General features: G+C 40.5%; 1 protein-coding gene across 10 annotated transcripts in view; it reads right to left on the reverse strand.

Annotated features, from left to right (window-relative positions):
- Nucleotides 1-4,931, reverse strand: part of NEK1 (NIMA related kinase 1) — a 206,392-nt gene extending 201,461 nt beyond the window's left edge. For all 10 annotated transcript variants that reach the window (XM_057548150.1, XM_057548156.1, XM_057548154.1 and 7 more), the window contains exon 1: nt 4,518-4,931. The gene's annotated coding sequence lies outside the window, so the exon portion shown is untranslated. The remainder of the gene's footprint in view (nt 1-4,517) is intronic.
- Nucleotides 4,932-18,864: the final 13,933 nt, after the last annotated feature.

Consider the following 18,864-nt stretch of genomic DNA (forward strand, 5'->3'; position numbering starts at 1 on the left):
ACACGGATCCTGTTCTAATTTCATTACTGTAATAAACCCAAATTATAAATAAATATTTGTCCTTTCTATGCTTCAGCTTCCAAAGTCAGAGGGAAATCACATACCAACTTGACAGTATCTTAAGGTCTCTAACAATTACATCAATTTAATCCTTGTAATACATATGTGATACTGAAGATATTCAAAGTATAAAATTAGAGATTTTTTTGATATTTAAGATTTCCAAGAGTCTTGTGATATAACAAATAAAGCAATGGATTCAGAAGAGAAAAGCTACGTGACCAAAAGCAAACCACCCGACTTCCCTGGGTCTTAGTTTCTTCATCTAAAAACACTAAAGATTTAAATATAATACTATCTTAAGGGCCCTACGAATTCTAAGTCTGTGACTCAAGGAGAAAAAAATTAAAAAGTAGGTCAGAGGGGCTTCCCTGGTGGCGCAGTGGTTAAGAATCCGCCTGCCAATGCAGGGGACATGGGTTCGAGCCCTGGTCCCGGAAGATCCCACATGCCACGGAGCAGCTGGGCCCGTGAGCCACAGTTACTGAGCCTGCGCGTCTGGAGCCTGTGCTCCGCAACAAGAGAGGCCGCGATAGTGAGAGGCCCGCGCACTGCGATGAAGAGTGGCCCCCACTTGCCACAACTGGAGAAAGCCCTCGCACAGAAACGAAGACCGAACACAGCCATAAATAAATATAAATAAATAAATAAAATTAAAAAAATAAAAAATAAAAAATAAAAAAAATAAAAAAAAAGTAGGTCAGAAAGTAGGAAACTTCAACAATTTAAAATTGCACTATTAGCCACAAAGAGTAGGAATGACAGAGAGATGGCCAAAGCCTTTCCTTCAGAAAAATCAAAAGATGCCACAAATCTTTAGCCTAAATCTTTAAAAAGCCAAAAAATAAACTGCAACTTACAATTTAAGATACCAGACTGAACGTACATATTTACCCCTGCTTCTTCCCTAAACCCAGCTAACGCAGCTTGAAAGGACCAGAAAGGCAGAAGAGGAGAGACGGCAATGGCAGTAAAATTCTGGAAGCTGACAACCACAAGAGCAAGCAGCAACTGACTCAGGAAACTAGAGAAAGCTGTGTCCTCAGCCACGAGTGGGGAGGAAGTCACTTCCACTACAGACTAGCTCAGTAACTGGCGGAGACTTTGTAAGAAGCTGTCTGACACACAGCTCCTCCATCCCCTCTCCCAGTCAGGTGACCGCCCCTCCCATCTTGGCAGCAGGCGAGAGATGTCTCCAGATTAGGAACACCCATCACAGCTGAGAATGGAAATACCGTCTGGGAGACTGAATGAAAGCTGACATAATGAACGGTCAGACTGTTCCGACCATGATGGTGCACTTGTACCAGACCACCCTGCCTCCAAAAACAATCACGAACCCTGAGTAAAACATATAAAAGAACAGAAAGAAATTCACTGAGAGGTGGGGACATCCTAGTGAGTCCCACATTACCCCAGCCTTTTCCCTGAAGACATCTTCCCAACTGTGGCATAGCAGAATGGAGCTTGAGTAGAAAGCAGCAGCCTATGGGCTGAGGACAGAGAGGCCAGAGTTTAGGGCCGCCAAGATCCTGGGGAGGAGGAGAAGGAACAGGGGGCCAAAGACGTGCACGTAAATTCCTCTCCTGTCAGTCAGCCCACTCCTAAGTTGTGCAGATACAGGGCAAGACTAAAACAGACTAGTCCTAACGATAGAAACAGACGCACGAACGACTCAAATACAGAGCTATCAGCAGGGGACTTCAAGTAACCTTGATTAATAAGTTCAAGAAAATAAGAGGGGGCTTCCCTGGTGGCGCAATGGTTGAGAATCTGCCTGCCAATGCAGGGGACACGGGTTCGAGCCCTGGTCTGGGAAGATCCCACATGCCGCGGAGCAACTAGGCCCGTGAGCCACAACTACTGAGCCTGCGCGTCTGGAGCCTGTGCTCCGCAACAAGAGAGGCCGCGATAGTGAGAGGCCCGCGCAACGCGATGAAGAGTGGCCCCCGCTCGCCGCAACTAGAGAAAGCCCTCACACAGAAACGGGGACCCAACACAGCCATAGATAAATAAATAAATAAATCTAAAAAATAATCTGTACTTAAAACAAAACAAAACAAAACAAAAAACAAACTCTATTCCCATTCCCTCTCACCACCGTGAAAGTTGGTAATTATTCAACTAGGATTGCATCTATCCCTCCCACATTCCTACAGACCTTGAGTCATTAATGGATGATTCTCAATTATCATTAAATTCTATTAAAAAAAAAAAAAAGAAAATAAGAGGAAACGATGGACAAAAGTGATTTTTTAAAAGATGGAGAATTTCAACAAAGAACTGAAATTTATTTTTAGAAACTAAATAAACTTCTAGAACTAAAATATAAAATATCTGGAATTAAGAACTCATTGCATGGGTTTTACAGCAGGCAGCATACAGCAGGATTAGTAATCTGGAAAATAAACCAGCAGAATATATTCAACAAAAGAACAGAGAGAAAAAAATGAAGAAAAAACAAAAAGACATACCTGGAAGGAAGGAAGGAAAAAAAGGAAAGGAAGTTTCAATATTTGAAAGATTTTAATTCTTAATCTCTAAATTTAATGCTTCCCTAGTAAAAACACAGACTCTGGGGGTGAGGGTGATCAGACAAACTGATTTTTAAAGTTAATGTGAAAAAAAGAAGAAATAATAGCCAGAGATACTGAAAAAAAAAAGAGCAAGGAAGGAAGAGTTGTTCTACTTGACATCAAGACACATTATAAAGCAGTAATAATTATGAACTAGACAGGTAAATCACAGAAAGTCCAGAAATATATAAAAAAAATTTTTTTTAATTTGGTGGATGACCATGGTGACATTTTAAATCAGTAAGGAAAAGATGGATTTTGAAATAAATAGTTTTTAGACAACTAGGTAGCCATATGGAATAAAAATTAAATCCATTTTCTTCGCTTTACATCAATACAAATTTCAGACGATAAAATACATAAATGTCCATCAAATTTTTCTATATGGCATCACTGTTTTCAAGTATGTCAACTACGCTCCAGCAAAAATATCTTAGCCTCTAGTCAAGTTAGACATCTTTCCTCACTTTTTACTAAGAATACCTTTAAGCCACAAATAAACGTTTGACATAATAAAATTTTGTGCACTGAATGAGAAAAATGTCAGAGTATATGAATGAAAAGCTGTATCCCCACCAATCTGGAACATTAAGCCTCTTCAGCTGCTTCAGCTATTTGATGCACAAGCAAGTTGTCCTGAAGGGAAACACTGGTAAAGAAGTGTCAACAGATTTCAGGAAGCCCTCAGGGTACTGTCTGCAACCAGGATCTACACACATAGTTCTCCCCAAATAATGAATACCATTTTGGTTTATGGGAGAGACTCAGTTTAACTCCTTAATGAGGAAAGGCCCTGTCTTATTTCTCATAATTCAAAAAAGCAGAAAAGCAAAAGCGGGATTCCTAATAGTTTTTTCAAAATATTTGTTGTTCTTCTCTGTACGTCTATTCCTCTCTGTAAGACTATTCAGACAACAATTAACAGCTTCCCTAGTGAAAGTACCAACATGTAAATAAAGAGTTTACATTCATGAAATGGATATATTCAAGTCCAGGGGATTTGACAGAGGAAAATTTATTTGGAGTACAACGTCAATGCATTATTAAAATGACCTCAAAAGAACTCCCGTGGCCAAGTTCCATAACCTTTACTAAACTCCCAGAGGTGACTCTTAACGTGCAAAAACCTGTTTTCCCACAAAATAGGCTCCTTACCTCTCACCAAAAACAAGCGCGCAACGTTAAAACAGATCTGCGGATGCTCTAATTTCAGACAAATCTAAAGCAGAAACAAAGAACTACTTCTCTCCATATCTGGCTTCCCTCCATCATCTCTGCAATACTGCTGAATCATAAGAAAAGGCCATTATTAGCATACACTGGATATTACTTTTAATCCTTCATAATTATTTCTGATATAACGTACCCTGGCAATACAAAAATTTCTGCTTCTTGGGGGGCGGATCTTACATTAGAGAACAAAAATCAGGCCTGCATAAAAAAAAGCGTTGTGATGAACTCTACAAGTCCTAGAACTTTCAATGCCTTCCATAAAGAAATTGTTGAATCAAACTATGGGAACTGAAATACAAGATTATGGGCCAGCCAGTTAACTGCGACTCATTTTCCAGTTAAAAGGTGTACGTAAAGATCGCAGACAAGATATAAGCAACGTAAACTACTTCTTACCCATAGCAACGCTTCTATTCTTATTTTAATTCCATAATCCCTATCGCTTTTTAAATAATGTCCAAAGGATGCTCAGTAAGACACATGGTTCCTTAGAGAACTCCCATCTTGACGAGGTGCGGCTACTGGTCCTATTTTCCGCGCGCTGCAGGGAGGACCCCGCAGCCTCTACATCGGAAGTCGAGGCAAGCTCTCCCGTTTCCCGAGCGACCCCACCATCGCGCACGTCACGCCGCCCCGAGCGCAGCTCACCTCAGGACCCAGGCCGTGGGCGGGCACCGTCCGGGGGTCGCCGCCTTCCCGCGGGGCTCAGCGAGCCCGAGGCACCCCCCGGCGGTCCGGAAAGGGCATCGGGCCGCAGCCCACGCCGCCCCGGCCAACGCCCCGGGACACGGGTCCGCGCCGCCGGACGAAGCAAACCGGTTTCCGAGCCCCTGACAACGGCGGCGGCGGCGTGGGGTGTTCCCCGGGCGCCGCCCCCCAACTTCTCACAGGCGGCTGCCGGCGGCCTCGCAGGCCGGGCGCATTGGGGCTGGTGGCTCCTTGCCGGTTCGTCCCCCAGCCTCGCCACGCGGGCGCTGGCTACCCGACAACGCGGAGATGCGCTCCGGGTTCGGGCTCAGGACTCCACAGGCGGCGCCTCAAATCCCGGAGCCAGAGTAGAGGGCGGGGCGTCCCTGGCGCGGGCATGTGACGTCAGTGCGCCGAAGCCGGCGCGGAGTGGGGGTGGCCGGGAAGGGCAGGCGGGGGCGAGGCGGGGGCGGGGGCGGGGGCGAGGCGGGGGCGGGGGCGGGGGCGGGGGCGGGGGCAGGCTCTCTAGGTGCGGGAGGAGGGGAGAGGAGGAAAGGGAGACCGGAGCGTCCCTCACTCACAGGAGCGAGGCCAGGCGGCAGCCAGAACCTACTGAAGCTGGTATGGAGTAAAGCCTGTGATAAATTCGTCCCGCACATACCGCACAGAAAAAGGGATTTTTTTTTTTAAACTTGAGGGCCATTTCTTAGGGATGCCATATTTTTAAACTAAATTTGCTTTAAAAAGCAAGACAAGTGAAATAAGTCAAATACTGTATGATATCACTTATATGTGGAATCTAAAAAATAATATAAACTAGTGAATGTAACAAAAAATCAGCTATAATCCAACAAATATTTTTTTTCTTCCTTTATAAATTTATTTATTATTTTCGGCTGCGTTGGGTCTTCTTTCTCTAGTTGCGGGGAACAGGAGCTACTCTTCATTGCAGTGTGCGGTCTTCTCATCGTGGTGACCCTCTCGTTGCGGTGTGTGGGCCTCAGCAGTTGTGACACATGGGCTCAGCAGTTGTGACACACGGGCTCAGTAGTTGTGGCTCATGGGCTCTAGAGCGCAGGCTCAGTAGTTGTGGGGCGCGGGCTTAGTTGCTCCGCGGCATGTGGGATCTTCCCGGACCAGGGCTTGAACCCGTGTCCCCTGCATTGGCAGGTGGATCCTCAACCACTGCCCACCAGGGAAGCCCTCTAATAAATATTTTAAAAAACAAAACAAACAAAAAACAGCAAAAAGGAAACAGACTCACAGATACAGAAAGCAAACTAGTAGTTACCAGTGGGGAGAGGAAAGGAGGGAGGGCCACGATGGGGGTATGGGATTGAGGTACAACTACTATGTATAAAATAAATGATAAAGGATATATTGTACAGCACAGGGAAATATAGCCATTATTTTGTAATAACTATAAATGAAGTATAACCTGTAAAAATATTGAATCACTGTGTTGTACACCTGAAACTTATGTAATATCGTACACTGACTGTACCTCAATAAATAAATAAATAAACAGAATGTTTTTAAAAAGCAAGCCTATTCCTAGTATATTCTGGATGATTATAGCAAGAAAGTATTTTTAAGTCTTGAAATTTGTTTTTAGTATAACTTGGTTTAAAGAGAAAAAAATTAAAACAAAAACAAAACAAATAAACAAAATGTGGTTCTACCCCTTTACATCTAACGGGTGTATGCATTACTCGCTGGTATATTGAAAGGGTTAGTGGTCTAAGTACCTTTCTTCATTGCAGGACTTTGAAAGATAGAGACAGACTTTGTGTAATAAGGGATCATGTGCGGTGTAGTCCTTCAGCTAAACTGCCTTCCCTAGAGTAAAGCCGAGATACTGGAGAATCCAAACTCGAGGCTGAAGGAGGACAGTGGTCGAACCACCTTAGTTACTCCCCAGGTTGTAGTACCTGTTTGTATGTGTTGTGTGTAGCGTGGCAGAGACACCACAGATTCTGCCAGAGACCTCAGATGTAAATGATTCAGACCTTGGCTTCAAAGAAATCTGCTTCCTTCCCCCTCATGCCCTCCCAAACACACCAGTACCTAAAACCTCTCTGGGTTCTCCTGCCAGTCTGGTTTAGTCCTGCTTATAAGAAGTACTTTATTGCTAGTGTAGAAATTGAACGTTTTTGGCTTCTTTGCCAGAAGATGGCACTGCAAGTCATCCAACCTGGCAAGCTGGGGCCTTCTGCTTTGGTATATCTCCTCTCTTCAATCTACAAGCAAAAGACTTGTTTCCCTCATTTCCCGACTCCTAGGCTAACCTCCTGTGACCCCTCCCACCCCCAGTCAGTAGGAATTTTGGTGTCTGAATGCACAATAACACCAGTTCTACCCACATCCCTTTGTACAGCAAAGCAACATGAAAACATTGCCAATTGCTAATCTAAGTAAATTCTTTTTTGCTGCTTTCATGAAGAATGATTAGTCAGATCCTTCTTTAGGCTCCTGTCATAAACTGTTGGTGGGAACATAAACTGCTATAGTCTTTGCAGAAGGCATGACAGCTATATGCATATCCTTGACAGCAAGTTCACTTCTAAGACAAGAGGGCAAAAATATATATATATATATACACACAAGGTAACCATCATTGTTTATAATCAGAAAAACTAAAAACAATGTAAATGTCTGACAATAAGGAATTGACTGAATACATTCCAATATATCCAAACAATGGAGTATTCTGAAAACACTAAAAAGGGTGATTGGGATCTATTTGTACTGACACAGAAAGTTGCCCCTGACATACTGTTGAGTAAATAATGCAGTTTACTCTTTACTGTAACAGAGCAAAGGGCCAGTGCCCAAGGCGTAGAAAGCCAAACTCCGACAGCGACAGCAGGACTTTGCAGCAAAGTAAGGGTTTATTGCAGGGATCCAAGCAAGGGGGTGGGAGACAATCCTCAGATCCACTCCCCCTTGGTCTTTGAGTTGTGTGTGTGTGTGTTTTTTGTTTGTTTGTTTTAAAGGGGAAAAACAGAGAAGCTGGGGTTAATCATTGTCTTGTCACATTTCTTAATCAAAAATCAGGAGTTAGGATGTCTCTAGATTATGATTCTCTGGCCAGGTGTTCCATGGCTGGGGGGGTCTGTGAGCTCATCTTGCCCTGGAGAAACAACCTGCATTTATATGTTAATGATATCTATAATAGCAATTTTAGTACTTTAACAATGTTATCAACAACAACAATTTTAGTCATCTGATTCTGGTTGATGAGTGTTCACTGAGCATAGGATTGAGGTCATAGGGGACAAGAAAGGGGATAAAATTTTGGATGGAGAGATGAATCATAAACTCAGTAAGGGAACTTGGTTTTAGGGGGACTCAGTTTCATTACCTGAGTTAAAAGGATTACCTGATTATTTCTCTTTCTAGTTTATATACTTCGGTAATATTTTTTTCTTTTTACAACAAGAGTGTGTTTAGGTTCCTTTGATTCTTTTTATTTAAATATTTTATTGGATTTTTCTTTTCAAACAACAAAAAGTCTGTTCCTTGCAAAAACCCAATAACACAAACCTGCATACGTAAGGTCCGTATGCAGTCTGTTTCCAGAACTCACCCTGCGCTCGCTCCCCCAAGAAGCCACTGTTAACAGTTTCACATATATAATCTACATTTTTCTCTAAGCTCATAAAAAATACATGAGCTTGTATTAATATATATTAGTTTTAATCTTTTAAAATGAGATTATAGTATATACATTATTTTGCCACCTGAATTTTTTTAACAGTAAATTATGAACATTTCTGCAGAGATCAATTAATTCTTGTTAATTATATCAATACTCCATGAGATAAATGTACCGAAATCTATTTCATTAGATCCCACTCAACAGACATAGAGATGGTCTCCACTGGTATTATTATTTCTGAAGGATAGATTCTGAAAAGAGAGTTTGCTGGGTCAAAAAGCATACTTTTTTTTTTTTTCTTTTTTCACTTTAACAGGTACTCCTGTGCTTTGGTTATATATTTCTGTGTAACAAACCACCCTAAAACTTAGTGGCCTAAAACAACACGATGTATTATTTCTCCCACTTCTGAGGCCAGGAAGTCAAGCAGGGGTCTGCTGGGTGGTGCTTTTGCTCCCTGTGGCCCTGGCTAGAGTTGCTGATATGTTTTATGGCATCTTTGACCATACAGAAATATGTCAGTTTGTTTGTGGTCAAATCTATCGGTCTTTTTCTTTGTCACTTAGGTTCCTCATCTTGCCAAGCGAATGTTCCTTCACCCCAGAATTATCTAAATAATCTCAATGTTCTTGGGTTTTAATTGTCTAATGAATTTAATGCACTTGAAATTTATTTTTATATATAAGTAACATAGGGAGAATAACTTGGTTTTCTTTTGGAGGAAAGCTAGTTATGCCAGAATCATTTGTTAAATGTGATTTCCTTTTCCACTGATTTGAAATGTAAACTTTATCATACATTACATTTACTATTTATACCTGTGTCTATTTATGGATTTGTCTTCCATTTACCTATTAATTTCTTACTCAATGTGTCCATTTTAAAAAGAAAAAGTTTGTTTTGGGACTTCCCTGGTGGCCCAGTGGCTAAGACTCCACCCTCCCAATGAAGGGGCCCCAGTTTGATCCCTGGTCAGGGAACTAGATCCCACATGCCACAACTAAGAGTTCACATGCTGCAACTAAGAGTTCACATGCGTCAACTAAAAGATCCCACGTGTTGCAACTAAAGATCCTGCACAGGGCAATGAAGATCCCGTGTGCCACAACTAAGATCCAGTGCAGCTAAATAAATAAATATGTGTGTGTGTGTATATATATATATATATATATTTTTTTTTTTTTTTTTTTTAAAGAATAAGTTTGTTTTAGTAATCAAGAAATTCTGTAAACAATGTTACTGAACCAAACTTGGGTCCACTCTCCCTCGCTCAGTAAAGCCAATCTACTGACAGCAGCTTGTGAGGAAGGAAAGTGCAGTGTTCATTACAAGGCACCAAGCAAGGAGAATGGGCAGCTCACGCTCAAAACACCCGAATTCCCTGATGACTTTCATGGAAGGGTTTTGAAAGGCTGGGGAAGGAGAGGGTCACAGAGTGCATGATCAGCTTGTGTACAGTTCTCTGATTGGTTGATGGTGAGCTGACAGGGTGATATTCCAGGAAACTCAATTACCAGTTTTCTGGCTCCAAGCAGTCTGGGGTCTATGTGCTGGTGGTCAGCATGCAGGTAACTTCTTCCACGTGGTGGGGGTTTCAGTATCTGCAAAACAGCTCAAAGGACATGGCTCAGAATAGTACCTATTGCCCTTGAGGAGTAATTAAAGGTCCTTGGCTTTGTTTTATGGCTACACTTTTATTATTCCATCTTGTTTGACTATTTTCTTGTTTATGTATTTTCTCAATTCTCTGATTAAACTTGCTCTTTGGAACCTGGAGAAGGCCTAAGAGGCTAAAGCGTTTCTAAAACGCTTAGGCAGGGGACATGGGGGGGAAGGAGGGGTCTGTCCCCAGGGAAGACCCCACAGGCCCCTGCTTGGTTTCAACAATATTTCCATTTGAAAAAAAAAAAGAAATGCCAACACTAAAATAATTTTTTGTTCAGGCCTCACCACATGGCTTGTGAGATCTTAGCTCCCTGACCAGGCACTGAACTGGTGCCGTAGCAAGTGAACGCGCCGAGCGAGTCCTATCCTCTGGACCGCCAGGGAATTCCTAAATTAATTTTTAAAATGATGATAATTAAACAGACCTTCTATCCTAAATATGGTTATAAAATTATACTTGTGGACCTCTTTTCTGGTAGAAAAAAAAAAAGAAAATTCCTTAAACCTTTATTCATAGCCGTGTATAACATGGCAAGCAGAAAGGGACTATTACTAAAGTGCTCTTCCACTGAGGTTTTTCAGAAATATACCCTGTCATTCATTCACAGTAAATTGAGTGCCATGCTGGGTGATGGGGACAGACATATTCAGGGCTGGGTATTGTGGTTTGTTCTTTCCAGAAAGCAGGCAGCAATGAGACAAATGGGAGGATAACAAATTAGTGCAGGTGGTTGGCAGTCCACTTACACTGAGTGTTTTCCCTTTGTGAAGTTATGAAAAGGCCATATTTTTGTGTAGCTTTATGTATGGGATCAAACTATCCTGACACATGAGTCATCTTTTGTGACTGGGGAAGAGGAAGACCTAAAACCTTAAATAGGAGGAAACACATTCTCTAAAATCCAGACCTCTTGAAAACATGTAATATTCAAATGCAAGAGGAAAACAACTCAGTGTCTGTGCACTCCATCTTTTTATATTCTAAGAGGAGAGCTTTTAGTTTTAAGCCACACTCCTGAAAGCCTACTCTGGCCTTATGCTAAATGTACAGTTTAAACTAACCATTAGCTGCAGGGAGCTTGGATGGAAATTGCAGCAGCCTGCTGCATTTCTAGATCTTAATCTGGTAGGTCTAGCTTCATATGCAAAGATAAAACATTATCTAGTCAGGTCTTAAATTTAAGGCTTTCTGGGCTGGGTAACCACAAGAGCTCATATGAGAAGGAGGAGCTCTGACTGAGGAGGAAGATCACAATTTATTTCCAGGAAGAATAGAGCAAAACACTGAGCCCTGAGCTGGGTAGAGCCTGAGACAGGAGTCTCACCATGCGACTGAACTGGGGACGGGCTTGGATGAATAGCTCAGAGTGTATCAAATTCCAGGGAGGCTTAGACAGGGGATCTATAGGAGAGAATCATGAAACTGGAAGATTGTCAGCCCTGTCAAAGCCTTCAAAATGTAATCAAGAAGGTCCCAGCCTGTCTGACCAAGACTGACTATCTTGAGGGAATCTTTACATGGTGGAGCCATTACTGAGATGAACCTTTGCAGGAAACATGAATGCCACCACAAGTTACTGCACTCTGTGGGAGCCCGGTTCATTCGCTTTGTGCCCCTGGAGTGGAATCCAAGTGGAAAGATCGGCATGATGGTTGAGGTCTATGGATACTCCTATACCACCAGAGACCTCTTGGCTCCAGGTATTATCAATCAGGGAGAGCTCTCCCAGAGATCTCCGTCTCAATGCTAAGACGCAGCTCCACTCAACAACCAGCAAGCTCCAGTGCTGGACACCCCATGCCAAACAACTAGCAAGACAGGAACACAACGCCACCCATTAGCAGAGAGGCTGCCTAAAATCATAATAAGTTCACAGACACCCCAAAACACACCACCGGATGCGGTCCTGCCCACCAAAAAGACAAGATCCAGCCTCATCCACCAGAACGCAGGCACCAGTGCCCTCTACCAGGAAGCCTACGCAACCCACTGAACCAATCTTACCCACTGGGGGCAGAAACCAAAAACAAAGGGAACTACGAAACTGCAGTCTGCGAAAAGGAGACCCCCCAAACACAGTAAGTTAAGCAAATGAGAAGACAGAGAAATACACAGCAGATGAAGGAGCAAAGTAAAAACCCACCAGACCAAACAAATGAAGAGGAAATAGGCAGTCTACCTGAAAAAGAATTCAGAATAATGACAGCAAAGAGAATCCAAAATCTTGGAAATAGAATGGAGAACATACAAGTAACGTTTAACAAGGACCTAGAAGAACTAAAGAGCAAACAAACAAAGATGAACAACACAATAAATGAAATGAAAAATTCTCTAAAAGGAATCAATAGCAGAATAACTGAGGCAGAAGAACCGATAAGTGACCTGGAAGATAAAATGGTGGAAATAACTACCACAGAGCAGAATAAAGAAAAAAGAATGAAAAGAATTGAAGACAGTCTCAGAGATCTCTGGGACAACATTAAACGCACCAACATTCGAATTATAGGGGTCCCAGAAGAAGAAGAGAAAAAGAAAGGGACTGAGAAAATATTTGAAGAGATTACAGTTGAAAACTTCCCTAATATGGGAAAGGAAATAGTCAATCAAGTCCAGGAAGCATAGAGAGTCCCATACAGGATAAATCAAAGGAGAAACACGCCAAGACACATATTAATCAAACTATCAAAAATTAAATACAAAGAAAAAATATTAAAAGCAGCAAATAACATACAAGGGAACTCCCATAAGGTTAAAAGCTGATCTTTCAGCAGCAACTCTGCAAGCCAGAAGGGAGTGGCAGGATATATTTAAAGTGATGAAAGGGAAAAACCTACAACCAAGATTACTCTATCCAGCAAGGATCTCATTCAGATTTGACAGAGAAATTAAAATCTTTACAAACAAGCAAAAGCTAAGAGAATTCAGCACCACCAAACCAGCTTTACAACAAACGCAAAAGGAACTTCTCTAGGCAGGAAACACAAGAGAAGGAAAAGACCTACAATAACAAACCCAAAACAATTAAGAAAATGGTAATAGGAACATATATATAGATAATTACCTTAAATGTAAATGGATTAAATGCTCCAACCAAAAGACATAGACTGGCTGAATGGATACAAAAACAAACCCATACATATGCTGTCTACAAGAGAATCACTTCAGACCCAGGGACACATACAGACTAACAGTGAGGGGATGGAAAAAGATATTCCATGCAAATGGAAATCAAAAGAAAGTTGGGGTAGCAATTCTCACATCAGACAAATGGACTTTAAAATAAAGACTACTACAAGAGACAAAGAAGGACACTACATAATGATCAAGGGATCAATCCAAGAAGAAGATATAACAATTGTAAATATTTATGCATCTGACATATGAGTACCTCAATACATAAGGCAAATGTTAACAGCCATAAAAGGGGAAATCAACAGTAACACAATAATAGTAGGGGATTTAACACTCCACTTTCACCAATGGACAGATCATCCAAAATGAAAATAAATAAATGACACTTTAAAAAAGATGGACTTAATTGATATTTACAGGACATTCCATCCAAAAACAACAGAATACACTTTCTTCTCAAGTGCTCATGGAACATTCTCCAGGATAGATCATATCTTGGGTCACAAATCAAGCTTTGGTAAATTTAAGAAAATTGAAATTGTATCACGTGTCTTTTCCAACCACAACGCTATGAGACTAGATATCAATTACAAGGGAAAAACTGTAAAAAAAATACTAACACATGGAGGCTAAACAATATACTACTAAATAACCAAGAAATCACTGAAGAAATCAAAGAGGAAATCAAAAAATACCTAGAAACAAATGACAATGAAAACATGATGACCCAAAACCTATGGGATGCAGCAAAAGCAGTTCCAAGAGAGAAGTTTATAGCAGTACAATAAGAAACAAGAAAAAGAAACAAGAAAACAAGAAAAATCTCAAATACACAACCTAACCTTACACCTAAAGCAATTAGAGAAAGAAGAATAAAAAAAACCCCAAAGTTAGCAGAAGGAAAAAAATCATAAAGATCAGATCACAAAAAAATGAAAAAGAAATGAAGGAAACAATAGCAAAGATCAATGAAACAAACAGCTGGTTCTTTGAGAAGATAAAGTTGATAAACCATTAGCCAGACTCATCAAGAAAAAAAGGGAAAAGACTCAAATCAACAGAATTAGAAATGAAAAATGTGAAGTAACAACTGAGAATGCAGAAATACAAAGGATTATGAGAGATTACTACAAGCAACTATGTGCCAATAAAATGGACAAACTGGAAGAAATGGACAAATTCTTAGAAAAGCACAACCTCCCAAGACTGAAGCAGGAAGAAATGGAAAATATAAACAGACCAATCACAAGTAATGAAATTGAAACTGTGATTAAAAATCTTCCAACAAACAAAAGCCCAGAACCAGATGGCTTCACAGGTGAATTCTATCAAACATCTAGAGAAGAGCGAACATTTATCCTTCTCAAACTCTTCAAAAATATAGCAGAGGGAAGAATACTCCCAAACTCATTCTATGAGGCCACCATCACCCTGATACCAAAACCAGACAATGATGTCACAAAAAAGGAAAACTACAGGCCAATATCACTGATGAATATAGATGCAAAATCCTCAACAAAATAGTAGCAAACAGAATCCAACAGCATATTAAAAGTGTCATACACAATGATCAAGTGGGGTTTATCCCAGGAATGCAAGGAATCTTCAATATATGCAAATCCATCAATGTGATACACCATATTAACAAACTGAAGGATAAAAACCATATGATAACCTCAATAGATGCAGAAAAAGCTTTTGATAAAATTCAATACCCATTTATGATAAAAACCCTGCAGAAAGTAGGCACAGAGGGAACTTACCTCAACATAGTAAAGGCCACATATGACAAACCCACAGCTGACATTGTTCTCAATGGTGAAAAATTGAAGCCATTTCCTCTAAGATCAGGAACAAGACAAGGTTGCCCACTCTCACCACTATTATTCAACATAGTTTTGGAAGTTTTAGCCACAGCAATCAGAGAAGAAAAAGAAATAAAAGGAATCCAAATCGGAAAAGTAAAAGTAAAGCTGGCACTGTTTGCAGATGACATGATACTATACATAGAGAATCCTAAAGATGCTACCAGAAAACTGCTAGGGCTGATCAATGAATTAAAGTAGCAGGATACAAAATTAATGCACAGAAATCTCTTGCATCCCCATACACTAATGATGAAAAATCTGAAAGAGAAATTAAGGAAACACTCCCATTTACCTTTGCTACAAAAAGAATAAAATACCTAGGAATAAACCTACCTAAGGAGACAAAAGACCTGTATGCAGAAAACTATAAGACACTGATGAAAAAAATTAAAGATGATACAAACAGATGGAGATATATATACCATGTTCTTGTATTGGAAGAATCAACATTGTGAGAATGACTATACTACCCAAAGCAATCTACAGATTCAGTGCAATCCCTATCAAACTACCAATGGCATTTTTCACAGAACTAGAAGAAAAAATTTCACAATTTGTATGGAAACACAAAAGACCCCAAATAGCCAAAGCAATCTTGAGAACAAAAAATGTACCTGGAAGAATCAGGCTCCCTGACTTCAGACTATACTACAAAGCTACAGTAATCAAGACAGTATGGTACTGGCACAAAAACAGAAATATAGATCAATGGAACAGGATAGAAAGCCCAGAGATAAACCCACACACATATGGTCACCTTATCTTTGATAAAGGAGGAAAGAATATACAATGGAGAAAACACAGCCCTTCAATAAGTGGTTCTGGGAATACTGTACAGCTACATGTAAAAGAATGAATTTAGAACACTTCCTAACACCATACACAAAAACAAACTCAAAATGGATTAAAGACCTAATTGTAAGGCCAGACACTATAAAACTCTTACAGGAAAACATAGGCAGAACACTCTATGACATAAATCACAGCAAGATCCTTTTTGGCCCACCTCTTAGAGAAATGGAAATAAAAACAAAAATAAACAAATGGGACCTAATGAAACTTAAAAGCTCTTGCATAGCAAAGGAAACCAGAAACAAGACAAAAAGACAACCCTCAGAATGGGAGAAAATATTTGCCAGTGAAGCAACTGACAAAGGATTAATCTCCAAAATATACAAGCAGCTCATGCAGCTCAATATCAAATAAACAAACAAACCAATCCAAAAATGGGCAGAAGACCTAAATAGACATTTTTCCAAAGAAGATATGCACATTGCCAACAAACACATGAAAGGATGCTCAACATCACTAATCATTAGAGAAATGCAAATCAAAACTACAATGAGGTATCACCTCACACCAGTCAGAATGGCCATCATCAAAAACTCTACAAACAATAAATGCTGGAGAGGGGGTGGAGAAAAGGGAACCCTCATACACTGTTGGTGGGAATGTAAATTGATACAGCCACTATGGGGAACAGTATGGAGGTTCCTTAAAAAACTAAAAATAGAACTACCATATGACCCAGCAATCCCACTACTGGGCATGTACCCTGAGAAAACCATAATTCAAAAAGAGTCATGTACCACAATGTTCATTTCAGCTCTATTTACAATAGCCAGGACATGGAAGCAACCTAAGTGTCCATCGACAGATGAATGGATAAAGAAAATGTGGCACATATATACAATGGGATATTATTCGGCCATAAAAAGAAATGAAATTGAGTTATTTGTAATGAGGTGGATGGACCTAGAGTCTGTCATACAGAGTGAAGTAAGTCAGAAAGAGAAAAACAAATACCATATGCTAACACATGTATATGGAATCTAAAAAAAAAAAAGGTTCTGAAGAACCTAGGGGCAGGATAGGAATAAAGACGCAGACGTAGAGAATGGACTTGAGGACATGGGGAAGGGGAAGGGTAAGCTGGGACGAAGTGAGAGATTGGCATGGACATATACACACTACCAAATGTAAAATAGATAGCTAGTGGGAAGCAGCTGCATAGCACAGGGAGATCAGCTCGGGCTTTGTGACCACCTAGAGGGGTGGGATAGGGAGGGTGGGAGGGAGACGCAAGAGGGAGAGCATATGGGGATATAGGTATACGTATAGCTGATTCACTTTGTTATAAAGCAGAAACTAACACAATATTGTAAAGTAAGTACGCTGCAATAAAGACATTAAAAAATGTAATCAAGACTGCAAATCTATTCAATATAATTTCATATTCTCCCTTAGGGAAAAAGGCAAAGGACAAGAAAAGGTCATTTTCAACTACTTCCCTGATGCTGGTGAAATCAGGAAGAAATCCTAGACTAGAACCACATCACTATTTTCCTAATAGAACTTCTCAATCCCTTTCCCTCTCTCTTGACAATGTGCATGAAACATAAGCGATAAAATCAACGTTCTTCTTCTGAAACAGCTCACAAATACATGAAGCAGGTCTCCATGGCTTTGTTCATATCTCTGATTTTCTGTGGACCTGTTTTTTAATGTATTTCTAAAGTTGTTATTGGAAATAATCATATCTCCAGGATTTTCTATTTCAGGGAAAACTTAGAGAAACTTGACTGAGGCCAGACAGCAAGAATCTAGGAGAAACTGAAATCTGATTCCCAGTGCTCTTTTTCACTTCTTTTGCTACGTCTATAAAATAGCACCTTACAAGCTGCCACTCCCAGAGTGACACAAATGCTGGCAGAAAGGAATGAGTGCCACCACATGCACTCACTGGCGAGGTCTACCATGTGTTCTCTGGATCTGCCGGGGCACCAGACCTGGTTGGAATAAGCACACCCTTAGCACTGTGCGTTATTCTTCTTTTTCACTGTCCTTGAGAGCTTCAAGGTTTTGTTGGCTGGTTGGTGGAGGAGGAGTAAAGCTGGTACGCGTCTTGGTAGAGTTGTTGTTATTAGTGCTTCAGCTCAGTTCCAACCAGAAACTACGACTTAAAGTTCAGGAGCCTGGCTTTATTCACATAACATAGTCTGCCGTGCCTCCAACTACTTCATGTGCGCTGACAGCTTTTTATTTACTTTTAGTCATTGGTTTGGTTTGGGTTTTTCCAGTTTTATTGAAATACAGTTGATGTACAGCACTGCATAAGTTCAAGGGGTACAGCATGATGATTTGACTCACATATGTTGTGAAACAATTACCACAATGCTTAGTTAACATCCATCATCTGATACAGATACCAAAAAAAGGAAAAACATGTTTTTCCCCCTTGTGATGAGAACTCTTTGTATCTGGTCTCTGAACAATTTTCAGATATACCACATAATTTTCAAATATACCACACAGTTAACTATAGTGTTAACTATAGTTCCTCATGTTGGACATTATAGCACAATACTGTGACTCTGACTATTGTCTGTTCTCGAATCTAGGCACCTCTCCCCCAATTTAGGCTACATATCTTCAGTGAGAGAAACATAGAATGTCTGTAAATCTCTTGTGAAAAATTCCACTTAGTTTAGAAAAGTTTTCACTTCCTTTTCAACATTTTTCTAAGAAAGAACCTAAGAAACTTGTCCAACAGTGTCCCAAGTAAAATAAGAGAAAACTGGGCTTGGATATGACCAGGGTTCCGTGAATTCTACCATGATACCAGCAATGAAAGAGTCCCGAGAAGTTTGAATGCATTGTGGGCACTCCCATCACCACCTGGGCACCATACCAGCTCTGAAGCCCAGGACTGTGTTGTCTGAGAAAACTGAATTCTGTCCTGGGAGAAAAGAAATAAATAGGATAGAAAAAACTCATGTGTTAAGCACAGACAAGTAAGTTACTCAGCTGTGAGACATGGTGGACAGATGAGGTCAGTACGGCATATATTGATACTTGGGAACAGAGATTGAAAAGGCTGGAAAGCCCAAGAGATGCCACATGTCCATGAGGCACTAAACATACAAGAGGCATCGCATATGCATCAAGCACCATATCTTCACGGCACACTAAATGTCCATG

This window comes from Balaenoptera acutorostrata, chromosome 6 (genome assembly GCF_949987535.1).
Source record: "Balaenoptera acutorostrata chromosome 6, mBalAcu1.1, whole genome shotgun sequence".
Taxonomy (NCBI): Eukaryota; Metazoa; Chordata; class Mammalia; order Artiodactyla; family Balaenopteridae; genus Balaenoptera; species Balaenoptera acutorostrata.